This window comes from Mustela nivalis (assembly GCF_964662115.1).
Source record: "Mustela nivalis genome assembly, chromosome: 16".
In the NCBI taxonomy this organism is placed as follows: domain Eukaryota; kingdom Metazoa; phylum Chordata; class Mammalia; order Carnivora; family Mustelidae; genus Mustela; species Mustela nivalis.
The window spans coordinates 16,928,115-16,945,444 of NC_139035.1; the positions used below are offsets into that span (position 1 = coordinate 16,928,115).

The 17,330-nt window shown below is 47.1% G+C and overlaps 1 long non-coding RNA gene across 1 annotated transcript in view; it reads left to right on the top strand.

Moving 5' to 3' along the window:
* The first annotated feature begins 3,796 nt into the window (after nucleotides 1–3,796).
* The window catches only part of LOC309849348, a 128,288-nt gene continuing 114,754 nt past the window's right edge, over nucleotides 3,797–17,330 (top strand). Inside the window, exons 1-2 of the long non-coding RNA XR_014303664.1 lie at nucleotides 3,797–3,951; nucleotides 15,717–15,800. This is a non-coding gene — a long non-coding RNA (uncharacterized lncRNA). The remainder of the gene's footprint in view (nucleotides 3,952–15,716; nucleotides 15,801–17,330) is intronic.

The window sequence follows — 17,330 nt, forward strand, 5'->3', positions numbered from 1 at the left end:
TCCTACTGAATGGCTTTCCTGCTTTACTGTTTTGTCTGAGACTTGCTTATAATTTAAGGGTTCTACAGTCCTCCATGGTCTCTCCCTTTTCTCAAGGCCTGACACTTAAGAGGGAGGGCAAGAAGATCAGCTCTCATAATTACTGAGGACCTGCCTTGTAATGGTTCTGCCTGTGGGGTCTACTGGAGCTTAGGGTTAGAGGAAAACTCACATTTTTATATACGCTGCTGCCCTCTAGTGGCCACAGTGGGCATCAAATATATAGTCTTAAACAGCAAACAAAACTGCCCCAGCACCAATCTGTCTTGAACATATTAATGTTCTTGTAGTCATAACTTCCCTGCTCTGCATGGAGACATAAATCTAAGTCCTATTTATTTGATCTTTCAATGTCAAATATATAAGATATATATACGTAGAATCCAAAGTTGTAATCGACCTCTGTGGCATAGAACATTCTTCAATTGATGCTGACCATCTAGGCAGCACTGTTCAACAGATATATAATGTGAGTCACATAGTAATTTGGAATTTTCTAGTAGCCTCGGGGTGCCTCTGATGGCTCAGCCACTTAAGCGTCTGACTCTTGATTTCTGCTCAGGTCATGATCTTGGGGTCATGAGATCGAGCCCTGTCATGGTTCAGAGGCGAGTTTGCTTCTCTCCCTCTCTCTCTGACCCTCCCCCTGCTTGTGTACTCTCTCTAAAGTAAATAAATAAATCTTTAGAATTTTCTAGTAGCTCCATTCTTAATAAAGTAAAACATTTTAAATTTGTTTTAATGATACATCAATATAGCCAAAATATTATTTCAATAAGCAATCAATATAAAAATTACTAAGACATATTATACATTTTTTGTACTATGTTTTTGAAATCTGGTGTGAATCTTACAATTTCATCACATCTCAGTTAAGACCAGCCACATTGCATGCAGGTGCTCAACAGCCACACGTGCCTAGTGGCCCCTGAACTGGACAGCCAAGGTCTAGAGCGTCGTTTCTAAACTCTGTCTGACCCTGTTGTTGCACTGATGTTTGTAGGTTCCCAAGGAACGTTTTCACCAATCTGCAGCCAAATGAGAAAAACATGAGCCATGTTTTCTAATATATAAAGTGAATGTAAGATTATTACCTGTCTTGTTTGAGAGGTTGTCCTTCTGACTTTGTCAGTGTTCATATGTTCATTCTTCTATGAAATCATGGTCACAGCAGATGATCAATTATTGATCAAGTGGTCTTATTTTGCAAATAAAGCATTTGCAATCCTCTCGGGGCCCTGCGCTTTTTGTGCATACTTCACTGATGCTGTGTGATGCACAAAATCCTGCGAGCTGGCAAGTGAGGTGGCTTTTTCCCCTGGCTGCGACTATCGATGGTCACAAATGGACACACACCTGTGTGGGGAGGCTCCTGGGCGCTGGTTGGCACGGCATCTCTACACCTTTCTGTCTGCCTCAAAAAAGCATAAGGAAATGCAAGTGAGTGAGCCTGATATGAATAGAGGGGTAACCTTGAATTTACTCTGAAAATCACAACACAGAGAGTAAATCAAGAGCAAAAACCAAGTCTGAGCAATAATTAGTAACAAATGATTACTCAACCGAGCTTACACGCTTGGTTGCCACATAGCAGGGAGAGGACCTTGTATTTTCACGTGCCTGGTTTTTGGTTTTTGTTTTTTTTAAAGATTTTATTTATTTATTTGACAGACAGAGATCACAGTAGGCAGAGAGAGAGGAGGAAGCAGGCTCTCCGCTGAGTAGAGAGCCCGATGTGGAGCTTGATCCCAGAACCCTGAGATCATGACCTGAGCCGAAGGCAGAGGCTTTAACCCACTGAGCCACCCAGGTGCCCCACGTGCCTGGTTTTTAATGCAGAGCCCCAGAAGCTGATGAAGTCCTAAAGAGAAGCCACTGTTCTATGGGCAAGGTGTTTAATGTCTTCCCAAACTCTACAGCAAGCAGCATCTGGAGTGGGCTGGGTAGGTTTGTCTCACTGTATATGGCTAGGGCATGGAGGCAACCGGGGCTCTCCCCTCTGTATTCAGTGGGGGGTCTACTTGGCCGTGGCTCTAGACTGGGGTCTGGTCCCTTTAGCTCCCTTCTCTGATTGACACCCCCCCCCCCTTTGGCTCACCTGTCTGTGCATGTCCTGATCTGTCGCAGCCCATCCCAGGCTTTGAGGCTGATCTTCAAAGTGTCCTTAAAATATACCTTCTGGGGGCGCCTGAGTGGCTCAGTGGGTTAAAGCCTCTGCCTTCAGCTCAGGTCATGATCCCAGGGTCCTGGGATCGAGCACCGCATCTGCTCGACGGGGAGCCTGCTTCCTTCTCTCTCTCTGCCTGCCTCTTTGCCTACTTGTGATCTCTGTCTGTCAAATAAATAAATAAAATCTTAAAAAAAAAATACACCTTCTGCTCACCCTGCTTATAAATTCAAGTCTTTAGCTCTCTAACTGGGCTGCCACTAGGGTGCTCATTAGCAGTTCTGTTTCTTTTTTCATATATAACCCTTATTCTCGGGGTGGGAAACGGGGAAAAAAATGCTAGCAAATTGAAATTTTGTATATCGAATAATTTTGATTGCTCTGGGAGCTCACTCTTTAAGAAATCCTACGGCAAAATCTTCTGTAAATTAAGCCATTGGCCTTTTATCGGTTTTAAAAAATTCAAGTTTGAATATAGTATCTTGCCTGCGGTTGGGGGGCAGATGGTGTTTGTATTATTAGAAAGATGCACAGAAAATGTGGAGCCTGGGGTTTTCCCCCTCTGTGTTTAAATAGTGGAGTGTAATCCCAATTACCCAGCTCAGAAGCAAGCAATTACACTTAGTATGAATGAAAGGACCCAGGTCAAAAATTGTGCCCAAGGGAGGCGTCTGCCTACACATCCGGGTTAATGGTCCAGCCATTGCTTTAGTGGATGGTCAATGAGGTGTGAAGACAACAGGCCAAGAAGGGTGAAACTAAACCTCCGTCAACAACTTGCCATTAGTCTCCTGACCTCTCTGCTTCTATTTCTTTGCAACCCTGAGTGTTTATTTATTAATTTATATATATATATATATTTTATTAATTTATATTTAATACACTTCATAGAGCCTTGGTTGACTCAGAGTAAAGATTTGCTTTTGTGGGAAGGGCATTAACAAAGCCCCTTCCCTAAACAAGTTTCAGCGGCAAGCCCCACGGTCACGGACTCTGATGAACCTTGGGGTTCTGCCCTCTGCCTCTCTTAACAGGCTCTCTGGCCCTTTAGATGCTCGGCCCCCACCCTCTTGTCTTCTGGCCGCAGATCCCTCCCCTCTTTGCCACCTGGAAGGTGTGGGTGGACCTAGTGGTCACAAACTCATCCTCAGTGAGATCACCTGGGTTTGCCTCCCCGCCTCCATGACCTGTGAGTCTTGGCAATTCACTCGGTGGGAGCGCTGGGAGGGAGCCAGCCTGCTCTGCCCTCTCTCCTTCTCGTGTTTCTGATTCTGGGGTGGAATTCTGAGCTAGAGCCTGGGCTAGGCCTACCTTGACCTTAACCTAGCCCTTCTGGGAACTCAGATTTTGCTCCTGACCCCTGTTTCCCTGGCTGAGTTCCCTCTCTCAGAAAGACTGCATAAGCTCTTTTTTTTTTTTTTTAAAACTTGTTTTGAAAATCTGTTTCTTAACCTAGGGCTGTGCAAACTGTGGCCTGTGAGCCGTGTCTGGCCTACTGCCTGGTTTTGTAAGTTAGTTATTTATTTTTAAAATTTTTATTTATTTTTATTTCTTTACTTTTAAAACTTTTATTCATTTATTGGGCAGAGAGAGACGCCGTGAGAGAGGGAACACAAGCAGGGGGAGTGGGAGAGGGAGAAGCAGGCTTCCCGCTGAGCAGGGAGCCCCACAATGGGCTTGGACCCAGGACCCCGGGATCACAACCTGAGCTCAACAACTGAGCCATCCAGGCGCCCTTTTTGTAAGTAAGTTTTATCGGAACACAACCATGCTCATTTCTTTATATATTGTTTATGGCTGCTTTCTTGCTACAGCAGCCGCTGAGTAGTCATGCGGCTCTAGTCTAAAACGTTCACTGTCAGGCCCTTTGCTGAAAAAGCTTACTGTTCCTTGTTTGTAGGGGTTGAATGAAGTCCTCTAAAAAAGGTATGTTGAAATCCCCAGTACCTCAGAATGGGGTCATATTTGGAAATAGGGTCTTCCCAGGGGTAACCAAGTTAAACAGAGGTCATTAGGGTGAGCTCCATTTCAATGTGACTGCTATCTTTATAAAAAGGGAAGTTTGGGCACAGAGTAGATTAATAATTTTTTTAAAAAGATTATTTATTTATTTATTTATTCGACAGAGAGAGAGAGATCGCAAGTAGGCAGAGAGGCAGGCAGAGAGAGAGGGAGAAGCATGTTCCCCACTCACTAGAGAGCCCAATGTGGGGCTCGATCCCAGGACCCCGAGATCATGACCTGAGCCGAAGGCAGAGGCTTAACCCACTGAGCCACCCAGGCGCCCTAATTATATTTTCTCATTTTCTGCATTCTTGATGCAGAGACATGTGGAGCTGGGGCGAGAATGCCATTCCAGGATCAGCCAGCTCCTGGAGATAGCAAAAGACTTGCCCAGAGCCCTGCCTGTTGTCTGCAAACTAACCATTCCAAGGCCCAGACTCCAAACTGCCTCCTCCATCTGGCTCTTACATCCCAGGAGGTAATATTCCTCATCACCCGGGGGCCAAGTACTAGACCACGAGGCTCCATCCCCACAGCCCGGAGCCTGCTGAGCTTATCCAACCTATCTAACCCTAGACCTGCTCAGCCTGCTTGTCTTGCTTCTTCATTCCCTCCCGCGAAAGCCACAGGGAGGACTCACGGCCACGCTTTCTCCTCACTCTTTCTGCCTCCTGACCAACCCTGTGTGGCCTGGTGTGGTGTCCGTGCCCCCTCCTCCTCGGGGAGGGGTAGTGACAAACTAGAAGTAACAAACCAGATTTTCACTGGCAGTCATCCCCTGATCTGTTGGTCTCACCGCACTTGAATAAAAACCAAAATCCCAGGTGCGTTTTAGAACAGAGAGATATTTAGAACTAGAATGTCACCTAACACATTATTTTATTTTGTTTTCTTTATTCCTCATTGTTTTTTCACATAAAACATCTGTGTGGTATCTTATCGTTTTAAGATGACCTTCATACACCTTACCTCATCTGGGTATTTCGAGGTGGTCCGGCCAGCGAGCGGCTCCTTTAACCCCGGACTGAGGCTCAGAGACCTCAGGGGACTGCACGAGATCCCTCCAGAGGCAGCAGGTGGGGAGAGCACTGGTGTTTACTGAGGGCTCCTGCACTGGCCTCACAGGGTTTCAGGACCCACCCCCACAATTAACCTGAGGGCTAGGAGCTGAGCAAGTTTGCTAATGATCAGATAGCTGCGGACATCAAAAGGATGTCTTCTGACCTCACTTTCCCTGTCTTTAGGTGGCTGCTGCTGCTGCTGTTGCTGCTGCTGCTTCTGGTAAAGATTATTTATTTATTTATTTGAGAGAGAGAGAAAGAGAGAGAGCACAAGTTGGGGAGGGGCAGAGGGACGAGCAGACTCCCCAGCCGAACAGGGAGCCTGATGCGGGGCTCCATCCCAGGACCCTGGGGTCACGATCTCAGCTCAACCAGCTGGGCCACCCAGTTGCCCCGTTTCTGTGGTTCCTGAAGGCCAAAGTGCATTAGGAGTTTGGACACCTGCAACCCCAGGCTGCCACCGCCTGGACCGTCCAGGGAAGTTTTTCCTTCAAAGGACAGGGCCGAACCCAGCAGTGTGCGGGGGAACAAGGGACCAGAGCTCTAAGGCCCCTTCTGCTGGCCCTGGGGGGTGTGGTGGGGCGCCGAGGAGGGGAGGATGGGGAACGGTCTGGGGCTGTTCCCGTGTGTAACACTGTGGTGCGAGCTGGAGCTGCTTCTGGTCAAGGCTTGGTCTGGAGGTCGAGATTCCCTGAACTCTGACACCAGGAGCCCAGCCATCTCCTGAGATTCTTTTCTTTCTTTCTTTCTTTTTAAATTTCATTTTTAATTTTTAATTTCATTAAAAATATATTTTTCTGGGGTGCCTGGGTGGCTTGGTGGGTTGGGCCTCTGCCTTTGGCCTAGGTCCTGGCCTCGGGGTTCTGCAATGGAGCCCCGCATCGGGCTCTCTCCTCGGTGGGGAGCCTGCTTCTCCCTCTCTCTCTCTGCCTGCCTCTCTGCCTACTTGTGATCTCTCTCTCTCTGTGTCAAATAAATAGCAATCTAAAAAAATCTATATGTATATTTTTCTAGTCAGATATCACAATTTCATCATCCAGCGCTGCACATGGGGGCTTCCACTCATACTCTTTCCTCTGCGTTAATCCGCCAAGCATGGCGGTTCCCTGGGGAAACTGCGCAAAGGGCGGAACGCGTCACGAATTTGAGTGTCATCCTTAAGCAGGGGCCACGCTAATCTTCTCCGTATTGTTCCAATTTGGGGATATGTGCTGCCAAAGTGAGCACTCATTTCATGTTATTTCATATTTCTCGCACCATGATAAGTATGATAAGTGCTCTCTTTAATCCCTCTCCCCTGTTCCCCTGTCCGCCACCCACTCTGGTAATCATCAGTTTGTTCTCTATAGTTGAGTCTTTTTCTAGGTTTCTCTCCTCTTTTCTTCCCTTTGCTTGTTTATTTTGTTTCTTAAATTCCAAATGAGTGAAGTCATACAGTATTTGTCTTTCTCTGACTGACTTATTTTGCTCAGCGTTATACCCTCTAGCTCCATCCATGTTGCAAATGCAAGATCCATCCTTTTTTATGGCTGAGTAATATTCCTGTGTGTGTGTGTGTGTGTGTGTGTGTGTGTGATCTTCTTTATCCATTCGTCTATGCATGGACTGCTGCTTCCATAGTTTGGCTATTGTAAATAATGCTGCAATAAACCTACGGGTGCGTGTATCCTTTTGAATTAGCAGTTTTGCATTTTTTAGGTAAAAACCCAGTAATGCAATTCTAGGATCATGGGGTAGCTCTATTTTTAATTTTTTGGGAAAACTCTGTACTGTTTCCACAGTGGCTGTACCAGTTTGCATTCCCAGCGACAGTGCATAAAGAGTCTTTTTTCTCTAGATCCTCACCAACACTTGTTGTTTCTTGTGTTTTTGGTTTTAGCCATTCTGACAGGTGTGAGGTGGTATCTCCTTGTGGTTTCATCTGCATCTCCCTGACGATGAGTGACGCTGGGCATCTGCATTCTTCTCGGGAGAAATGACTGTTGATGTCTTCTGCACATTTTTAAATTGGATTGTTTTGGGGGTGTTGAGTTTTATCAGTTTTTTTTTTTTTGTATGCTTTGGATACTAACCCTTTATCAGATATGTCATTTGCAAATATCTTTTCCCATTCAGTAGGTTGCCTTTTAGGTTTTTTTTTTTTTTTTTAAAGGATGTACTTCTTTTTTTTTTTTTTTTAAAGATTTTATTTATTTATTTTTCAGAGGGAGAGCGAGCACAGGCAGACAGAGTGGAAGGCAGAGTCAGAGGGACAAGCAGACTCCCCGTGGAGCAAGGAGCCCGATGTGGGACTCGATCCCAGGACGCTGGGATCATGACCTGAGCCGAAGGCAGCTGCTTAACCAACTGAGCCACCCAGGCGTCCCGGTTGCCTTTTAGTTTTGTTGACTGTTCCTTTGCTGTGCAGAAGCTTTTTATCTTGATGACGTCCCAATAGTTTGTTTTTGCTTTTATCTCCCTGGACTCAAGAGACATAGCTAGAAAAATGTTGCTATAGCTAATGTCAGAGAGATAACTGCCTTTGTTTTCTTCAGTGATCTTTGTGGTTTCAGCTCTCAAATTTAGATGTTTAATTCATTTTGAGTTTATTTTTGTGTGTGATGGAAGAGAGTGGTCCAGTTTCATTCTTTTGCACGGAGCTGTCCGGTTTTTCCACCATTTGGATTTTGTTTGCTCTTTTTCAAGCTCCTTTAGGTGTAAGTTGGGTGGTTTATTTGAGACTTCTTGCTTCTTGAGGTAGCCTCGTATTGCCCTCTCTGCATTTTATACTGCCCTTCTGCTTTCATTCCCTTCACCCCTGTGTTCACCTGCCCTTGCCTGCTCGCCTTCCAGGCGTGTGAGCAGCCTTCCTGACTGTCCCAGGAAGAGCCGGCTGCTCCCCCTGCTCCGCCCCAGCCCCTGGGACACAGAGCTTGTGAGCACATCTTACACTGCCTTGTAATGACCTGGGTACAGGTTTACCTTCCTTATTAGACGGTGAGCCCAAGAGATGGGATCCTGTTTTTACATTTACATTAATACTCTGTTTTACATTTAAATGTCTGTTTCCTTGCACAGCAGAACCTGGCTATTACCAGGTACTCTGATCCTTGATGAATAAATGATCCAACCAATTAACCAGACTAGAGTGCCTCTTAGGTTCACTAGTCTTTGCTAATGGCATCCCTCTGTCTGAAGCAACTGTGACTCTCCATTAGCCACAAAATTGTCACCGGTGTTAAAAGTTGAGAGATTCTTATACCCATGATCTCTGATTCTTTGTGGTTCCATTGTTATCAAGATTCTTCCACATCAAGAATATCTTATAAAGTTATGCCAAGATTTGGGGGATCACAGATAGGGGTAACCCTTCCATTGGGGACATCATTTCTACTTCATGGATGAGAACACCGAGTGTCCGTGGTCGGGCCTCACAGCCAGTCGGGGGTGATGATGGCGTCGGGGCTGGCCTGCAGTCCTTGTCATCACGCAGGGCTGAGCTGGGGTATCCCTTGGCCTCTTTTGCCAGAAAACACTGTTCAGAATGTGACTCAGTGTGTGCTGGCCCCCAAATATAGCCACATCTTAACCCCCGGCACCTGGGAGTATCACCACACATGGCAAAGGACACTTGGCAGTTGTGATGGATCGATCGATCGATTGATTGATTTATAGCATTTTTTAAAAAGGATTTTATTTATTTATTTGACAGAGAGAGAGAGAGAGCACAAGTAGGCAGAGCAGCAGGCAGAGGGAGAGGGGGAAGCAGAGAGCCCGATGTCAGCTAGATCCCAGGACCCTGAATTCATGACCCAAGCCGAAGGCAGAGGCTTAACCCACTGAGGCGCGCAGCACCCTGGCAGTTGTGATCAAGTTAAGAATCGTGAGATGGGGCGACTCCCTGGATTACCCAGGAAAGCCCTATCATCACAAAGGTCCCCTAAGTAGCTACCAGGCCCTCCAGACACATGGTGGGGCAGAAGCAGTTTCCTTCGTCTGATGAAAACTTCCTGAACACCTAATCCATGCCAGAGGCTGCTCTGGGGGCCTGGGATATAGCGGTGAGCACACAACTCGAAGTGTTGCCCTCAAAGGGTTCACGGTGAGCCACAGTGATCTCTGAAGGATGTAGAACATTCCAGGCAAGAGGAATGTCAGGACAAAGGCTCAGGGGCAGGACGCTTGCCAGACACTTTCCAAGACAACAAGGAGCCCAATGTGGCTGGGATGGCGTGGGGTGGGGGGAGGGGCAGTGGTAAGCATGTGTGTGGAGGCAGAGGGTGGGTGATGAGGGGCCTCATGGACTTTAGGTCACCTGCCAAGGGCGCCCTTGGGGGGTTTTGAGCAAAGGAATGAACTGGTCTGAGTGTTAAAGGGATCCCTCTAGGAGACCTGAGCTACCACCTTCTTTATCTGTTCTGTGGCTGCACCCACTGAAGTATCAGCCCTCCGCTAAATCAGGAGAAAGAAAAAGAAACCAGTCTTCGTGGCTCCATCCTTGGCCCTCTTACCCCACTTCTCCCCATTAGTGGAACCACCCGTCTATTCGTGGCCTATGCATGGTCCTCCCCCCACTTCTTCTGCATGGCAGTCCCCACCTCTTCTCCCCATACCTTATCAGTCATTTACACTTTAGTATAATCAAAGATATGTATCCCATTACCTTCTCCAAGGTTATGAGTTGAATTGTGGCACCCAAAAGATATGTTGAAGACCTAATTTCCAGTACCTCAGAATGGGACCTTATTTGAAAATAAAGTCATTGCAGATGTAATTTAGTTCAGACAAGGTCACACTGGAGTAGGGAGGGCTCTTAATGCACTGTGACTGGCGTCCTTAGAAAAAGATGACGTGGAGATGCTGGGGAAGACACTGGGGAGATGCAGCTGTGGTCAAAGAGCAGCAAGAAATGTGGAAACCCCCACAGCTAGGAAGAGGCAAGGGAAGAGCCTGCCCTAGAGCCCTCAGAGGTGGCAGGGCCCTGTCATCCCACACCTGGATTTCAGACCTCTAGCCTCTGGAACCTTGAGAGGATATGTTTCTGCTGCTTTAAGCCCCCCAGGTTGCAGGGACTGAGGAAGCTAGTGTCAGGGATGTTCTCTTTTTTAGAGTCTTAATTGTGAAATGGAAGATTTTATCCTATCTAAAGAAACGTCTGGCATGTTATCCTACTAATCAGACTTTACCTGAAGATAATGGTGTTGTGCTGTGGGCGGCATCCTGGGGCTGCATGAGAATTCAGAAGGGCCCATTTTGCCACTGCCTAGACACAGACACTTGTATGTGAATGTTCACTGGAGCATCGTTCAAATAGGAAAAGGTACCTGCTACATTTTAAAAAATCACATTTTAAAAATATTAGAGTGAGGGAGATCATTCTATCACAAGCCCAAAAGTCATAAGATAAATAAAAAAATTAAAATCCTTTAAAAAGACATAAAAAGTAAGAGCTGTTTTTTATTTGTGTGCAATGTATACACCTCTACACCTCTCAGCACAGTTATTTCCTATTTATGGGTTAGCAACCCACCTGGATTTAAAGAAAATTTTGTGTATGTATTAGCTATAGGCAGAAGATATATGAATATGAAATTTAGCAAAATGTATGCCACAGTTAACCTTTTCTGTTTTTTTTTTATTTTATTTTTAAAAATTTTATTTTTAAACATTTTTATTGACATATAGTGTGATATTGGTTTCAGGAGTAGAATTAGGGGATTCATCACTTGCGCCCGACACCAGTGCCCTCCTTAATGCCCATCTCCCATCCGCCTCCCTCCATCACCCCTCAGTTTGTTCTCTATTGTTAAGAGTCTCTTATGGTTTGCTTCTCTCTCTCTCTCTCTTTCTTTTTCCCATTTGTTCATCTGTTTTGTTTCCTAAATTCCACATATGAGTGAAATTCTAGCCTTTACCTTTCTCTGACTTATTTTGCTTGGCATAATATACTCTAGCTCCCTTATTGTCATTGTAAATGGCAGGATTTCATTCTTTTTGATGGCTGAGTAATATTCCATTGTGTATGTATATGTATATATACTACATCCTCTTTATCCGTTGATCAGCTGATGTACACCTTGGTGTTTAACAAGTGATGGGCACTTACACACACACACACACACACACACACACACACTTCAAAATCATCTTTATTCATTCATCAGTCGATGGACATTTGGGCTCTCTCCATAATTTGACTACTGTTGATAATGCTCTAAACATTGGGGCCCATGCACCTCTTTGAATCTGTATTTTTGTATCCTTTTGTAGTGTAATTGCTAGATCATAGGGTAGCTCTATTTTTAATTTTTTGAGGAACCTCCATACTGTTCTCCAGAGTGGCTGCACCAGCTTGCATTCCCACCAACAGTGTAGGAGGTTTCCCCTTTCTCCACATCCTTGTCAACACCTGTTGTTTCTTATGTTGTTAATTTGAGCCATTCTGACACGTGTGAGGTGATAGCTCCTTGTTTTGATATATATGTCCCTGAAGATGAGGGAAGCTCAGCATTCTTTTCATGTGCTATTAGCCATCCAAGCTTTCTTTGGAAAAAGGTCTATTCATGTCTTCTGCCCATTTCTTAACTGAATTATTTATTTTGGGGGTGTTGAATTTGATAAGTTCTTTATAGATTTGGGATACTAACCCTTTATCAGATATGTCCTTTGCAAATATCTTCTCCCATTCATAGTTTGTCTTCTAGTTTTGTTGACTGTTTCCTTTGTTGCAGAAGCATTTTATCTTGATGAAGTCGCACGAGTTCATTTTTGCTTTTGTTTCCTTATGTGATTCCATTTATATGAAATGTCCAGAATAGGCAGATCCATGAAGACAGAAAAACAGAAAGCAGACTATTGATGGCCAGGGGCTGGAGGTAGAGGAACAGTCAGTGACTGCTTAATGGGTCTGGGCTTCCCTTTTGACGTGATGAAATGTTCTGAAACTCGGTGGTGGTGATGGCTGCATAATCTTGTAAAAGTACTAAATGTCACTGAATTGTGCACTTTCAGTGGTAAATTTTGTTATTTTACCACCCCTCTACGTGAAACCCAGGGTTCCTGCTCCCTACATTCAAGAGAGGAGACAGATGATTAACAAAGAAATACATATTTCTGGAAAGTGCTGTGAGACAAAGCACAGGGAGTGACAGGGAGGTGCTAACTGATTGTGTGGTTGGCCTTTCCAAGCCGAATGCCAGTGGGAGAGCCGAGGACATAGCGCAGAGGAGACTCTCCAGGCTGCAGAAACAGAAAGGGCAAAGGCCCTGAGGCAGGCTCAGGCTAGGAGTGTCAGCAACCGAGCAGGAAGAGGGGCACACAGGTGAGGAGCTCAGAGAAGAAAGAGGCTGGAGGTGTGTGTGGGGAGGGCCCGAGGGCCAGGGCGCCCTGGGGACCTGAGGGGCACAGGCAGGACAGTGAAGGGCAGGAAGCCATGGCAGCAGGGGTCTGGTCTGCAGAGCTCTACACGTGGCATCTCCTGTCTTGGTCACCAAGCAGCACCGTCACGATTAAGGAGATGCATAACTATGTGAAGTGTTTGTGCTTTTTGAGCCGATCACCTGGGGATGCTTATTGATCATTCAGGTTCATATTGAGCGATGTGCTGTATTTTCCACAGCAGGTCTCCTGCTGTCCCTCTGCTTGGGGCTCCCTGACCCCCTCACTCTGTTTTCCCCTTCCCCTGTCCACATATCACTGCCCTACGCAGTTGTATAGCGCTGTCCTGGTTAATTTCTGTGTCACTGTGGCTAGGCTGTAGCACCCAGTTACTCAGTCAAACACTCACCTGGTGCTGCTGGGAAGATACTTTGTAGCTGTGGGAACATCTACAATCAGCTGACTTGAAGGAAGGAGATTACTCTGGATAGCTCGGGTGGGCCTCGTCTAATCAGTTGAAAGGCCCTCTACATCAAAACTGAAATTTCCCGATGGAGGAAGAAATTCTGCCTCAACACTGCAGCCCCAGTTCTGGTGGGAGTTTCCAGCTGGCCAGCCTGCCCTGCAGATTTCAGCCTGGGCCATTCGTCCCAATCACATGAACCAGTTCCTTGAAATAAATCTCCTTGTGTCTGTATCCATACCCACACACACACACACACACACACAGAATCCCCACTGGTTGTGCTTGTCTGGGGAACCCTGGCAGATGTCGTGTCTCCCTCTTTGTTTATCATCCCCCTCCCTTCGGATGCAGGCAAGTGCAAGGGCTTGCCTCTTTTCTTCATAGCTGTGTCCCCCAGAACGATGCCTGGCCATAGTGGGTCACTTGGTATTGCTTACTGGATAGTTTTTTTTTTTTAAGATTTATTTATTTATTTATTTGACAGGCAGAGATCACAAGTAGACAAAGAGGCAGGCAGAGAGAGAGGAGGAAGCAGGCTCCCTGCTGAGCAGAGAGCCCGACGCGGGGCTCGATCCCAGAACCCTGGGATCATGACCTGAGCCGAAGGCAGAGGATTTAACCCACTGAGCCACCCAGGCGCCCCTGGATAGTTCTTTATACTTCTGGTTAATTTGTGTGGTTGTTGGATCAGTTTGAAAATCAAGAGAGAAAAAAAAAAGGGGGAAAAAGAGGTACCTTAGTCTTCTGTGAGCTGGGGATTTCCTTGCGGGGCCCGGGGCTGTGGGTGCTGCTGTGGAGTGGGTGTCTATCTGCAGTTGGGGAAGGGCAGTGGCCGTGAAGAAAGGTTGCAAATTTAAACTCAACTTTAGATTCTCCTAGCAACGTGAACGCCCTCAGCCGGGGTAGCCCAAGCACCGACCTGGGGCAGTGTGTGTTGCGGGAGAACAGTGCCTCCTGCTTCCAGCACAGCTGAAGGTACCTTGTGACATCAGGAGGGGTGAGCAAGGTGGGCATTGCCTTATGTTTCCCGAGTAATTGTTTTAAAGCAAGGTGTGCACGGAGCAGGCTTAAGCCCTGGTTTTTGTTTGTTTGCTTGCTTCAAAGCTAGTGCTTAGGCCAAAACCTCTAGTTTCAGAATATGTCCCAGAAAGGTTTGCAACTAGGGACAGAGTCTGTAGGAGCTTAGTAAACAACCGATTCTTCTCCTGTTTGGCTCCCAGCTGCCACAAGCCAACCGCATCAGAGCGAGAAGTGTGGGGGTCTAGGATGAAAAGGATCAAGTTGGCGATGGTTGGGGCCGGGAGGGCTCTGGGTTTTCAGATTTTGTATGTGCTTCGTTACATTCACAGACTATCCTGACCTCAGTCCTCTGTGGTGCCGGAGGCTGGGCTATGGGGGAACAGGAGGGCCCAGATCGCTGCCCCCAGCTGCTCCCCAACTTGCACTTTGCAAAAGAGGAAACTGAGGCAGGAGGGCTGAGCAGCCCATGTTAGTGGCAGAGCTGAGAGCCAGGCCCAGCTCTGTCCCATTCCCAGCCACCGTCTTCCTCCCACATCTGCTGCCTGGGTCGGATGGGACAGCATCTGCTCCGGGCTTGGAGGGGAAACCCACGGAAGATTGCTTTGGGTCTATTTTCTAAGAGGATGCCCTTAAGAACAGAAATTCAAGTTCCCCTAGAGAAGCCTCTGCTTCAGAAGGAGTCATGGGAAAAGTGCTGTGTTCATTGAACTGATTTTATTTTCCCCTTGGACACAGGGAAAGACTACAGCTCCCACTACAATAAGGTGGTGTCATGGGACTGAGTTTCTGGCCAAGGGAAGGGGCTAAGGGGACGAACACCCCTGCCCAGCATGGCCCCAAAACCTGCACGTGATCCCCCATGGGCTTTCTTCCCACCTTGTGGCTGGATGCAGAGGGCCCAGGTGGGACCCCAAGACCCGGGACGATGGGTGGAACCACTAGGAAGGAGCCTGGTTTTCTGAATGATTTCATGAAACAGAACAGCCCCTTCACTTGACATAACAGATTATGAGTGAAAAACAAGCCTGTGTTGTGTTGAGCTCATGGCCTTGGAGGCTGTGATGCTGATTAGTACCCAGCATATAGGAGGGTATGTGACAAGATCTTTTTTGTCGGGGGCGCCTGGCTGGCTCAGTAGATCATGTGAGTCTTGACCTTGGGGTTGTGAGTTTGAGCCCCACATTGGGTGTAGACATTACTTAAAAATCAGATCTTTAAAAAAATGATCATTTTGGTTGGAGGAGGAGAGAGAGAGTGGTACTTGGCAGAAGTGTCTCCTGAGCAGGTGGGGGAGCCTCCTGCTGACAGACAGATGAGGTCTGATGAGCCCCCTCGACTGAGAGGAAGAGCCGGTGCGTGTGTGTGTGTAAATTGCAATTAAGCACCCTCTGGTAGGACCTTTTCTGAACTAATTAAAGGTAATAATAATTATAATAATAGTTAATGGTAATAATAATAGCAACTAAGGAAACTAATAATTAAAATAATAAAAGTTAACTTTTATCACATACTCACTTTTCCAAGTGCTTTACATGATTATCCCGTTTAATCTTTGTAACAGTCCAATGAGGCAGGAACTATTAATGTTATCCCCATTTTATAGGTGAGGAAACTGAGGCCAGCAGAGAGGCAGAACTTCCCCCAGTGTCCACAGGAAGTCAGCAGCAGAGTCAGGACTGGAGGGAAGGTAGGCTGGCGATCGAGCCCGCCTCTTACCCACTCTGTCTGCTCTGTCTTTCTGGAATGTGCCCTAACTCTTCTTAATGAGGATGAGGAATTCTGCTTTCCTCCTTCTTTGTCTGAAACAAAGGCAGAATTAATGTGGGTGCCTAAGTCTCCAGGTTGGTGAGGAAGCCATGCCATTGATCTTGTCTGAGCTAGTGCCAGACATTCCTGGAAACATCCCAGAGGGCCCAGCGGGCACTGGGGTAGCAGGGAGGAGGTCAGCCGGGAGGGGGAGAGGCCAGCCTGTTTGTGTTGTAGGTTTGAAGCAAGGGTCTTGGGTGGCCTTGCTCAGGCAGGGGGAGCCAGTGGGGCTGGGCTCAGTGTTCCTCTGAGCCCAGTACTTCCCTGGAGACCCCGGCCCGGCCACAGAGCAGGCTCTTGGTGGGAGGACCCCTGGCTGCCCTTTCCATACTGTGTCCTAAGACGAAGGCTGAACATCTTTCTATCTTATACAAGAGAAGTGCCCAATGTTTGTTGGATCTATGTCACGAATACTTGTAAAAGGCCTTCTGTGTGCCAGGAGATGTCCTAGATGCCGGGGATGAAATAGTGAGCAGAATGGCGTGGCCTCTGCCTTCATGGAGCTTTCTGCCAGATTCTAGATGCTGATGGGTCGCTGGAGGTTGAGCTGGAGGTCATAGGCACTAGAGAAGTGGGATGGGGTGGGGAAAAGGCTCAGCGGGGCAGGGACCCCAGAATCTGCTGAAACTAAGCCATGCAATCTGACTGGGGAGGGTTTGCCTACCTGCAAGTGTTTCCAGACAACTAGAAACTGTGGGTAGCCGTGTTCCGTCTGTAAATACAGAGAAAGTACATCTCAGAGGTGGGGGAGGGGGGGAGGAAGGAGCCCTCAGTGGGCTGGTTTCCCTCAGGGCGCCAGGAAAGGGGGGGCTGTTGATGGGGAATTTGGATAATCCTTTTTTTAGGACCAGCAGAAACTATGCCCAGGACAGACTCTTCCCATTTTTTATGTCACTTTGGGATGTACATTTGATTTGCTCCATGCCACAGGCATTCCGATTTAGCTGAAGATGATGTCTTGCATCAAATTAGGAAAAACATAATCCTTGGTTGGTCTGGAGCCTGGAGCCAACCTACTGACTCCGGTGCCTCCTTGAACAGGAACATTGCATAGTGTAAGCATTTTCTCTTTGATTGATGTCTGGCCCTCGGGGGCAGGCGACTCCATGTCCCAGTGCCTTAAACAGGATGTGTTTGGAGAAGAAGCAGCCTCCGGGGGCTTGAGGATTTGTCCCCTGTTAATTTAAGCCAGGACGGGAGTGCAGAATCTCCCTCACTGTCCTCATGTTCCCTATAAGCTCTGGGACCCCCGCATCCTCTATGTCAGGTTTAGCACAACCCACGTAACTCGCGGGGGGAAGTGGGCCAAGTTTCCCAAATGTCCCTTTTGCGGGTGTCTGTCCTGGGCTCCAGCCCCCTGTTCCTGGCTGCTTTCCGGATGTCCTCCCTTCACTCACCCATCTTCCGTGGA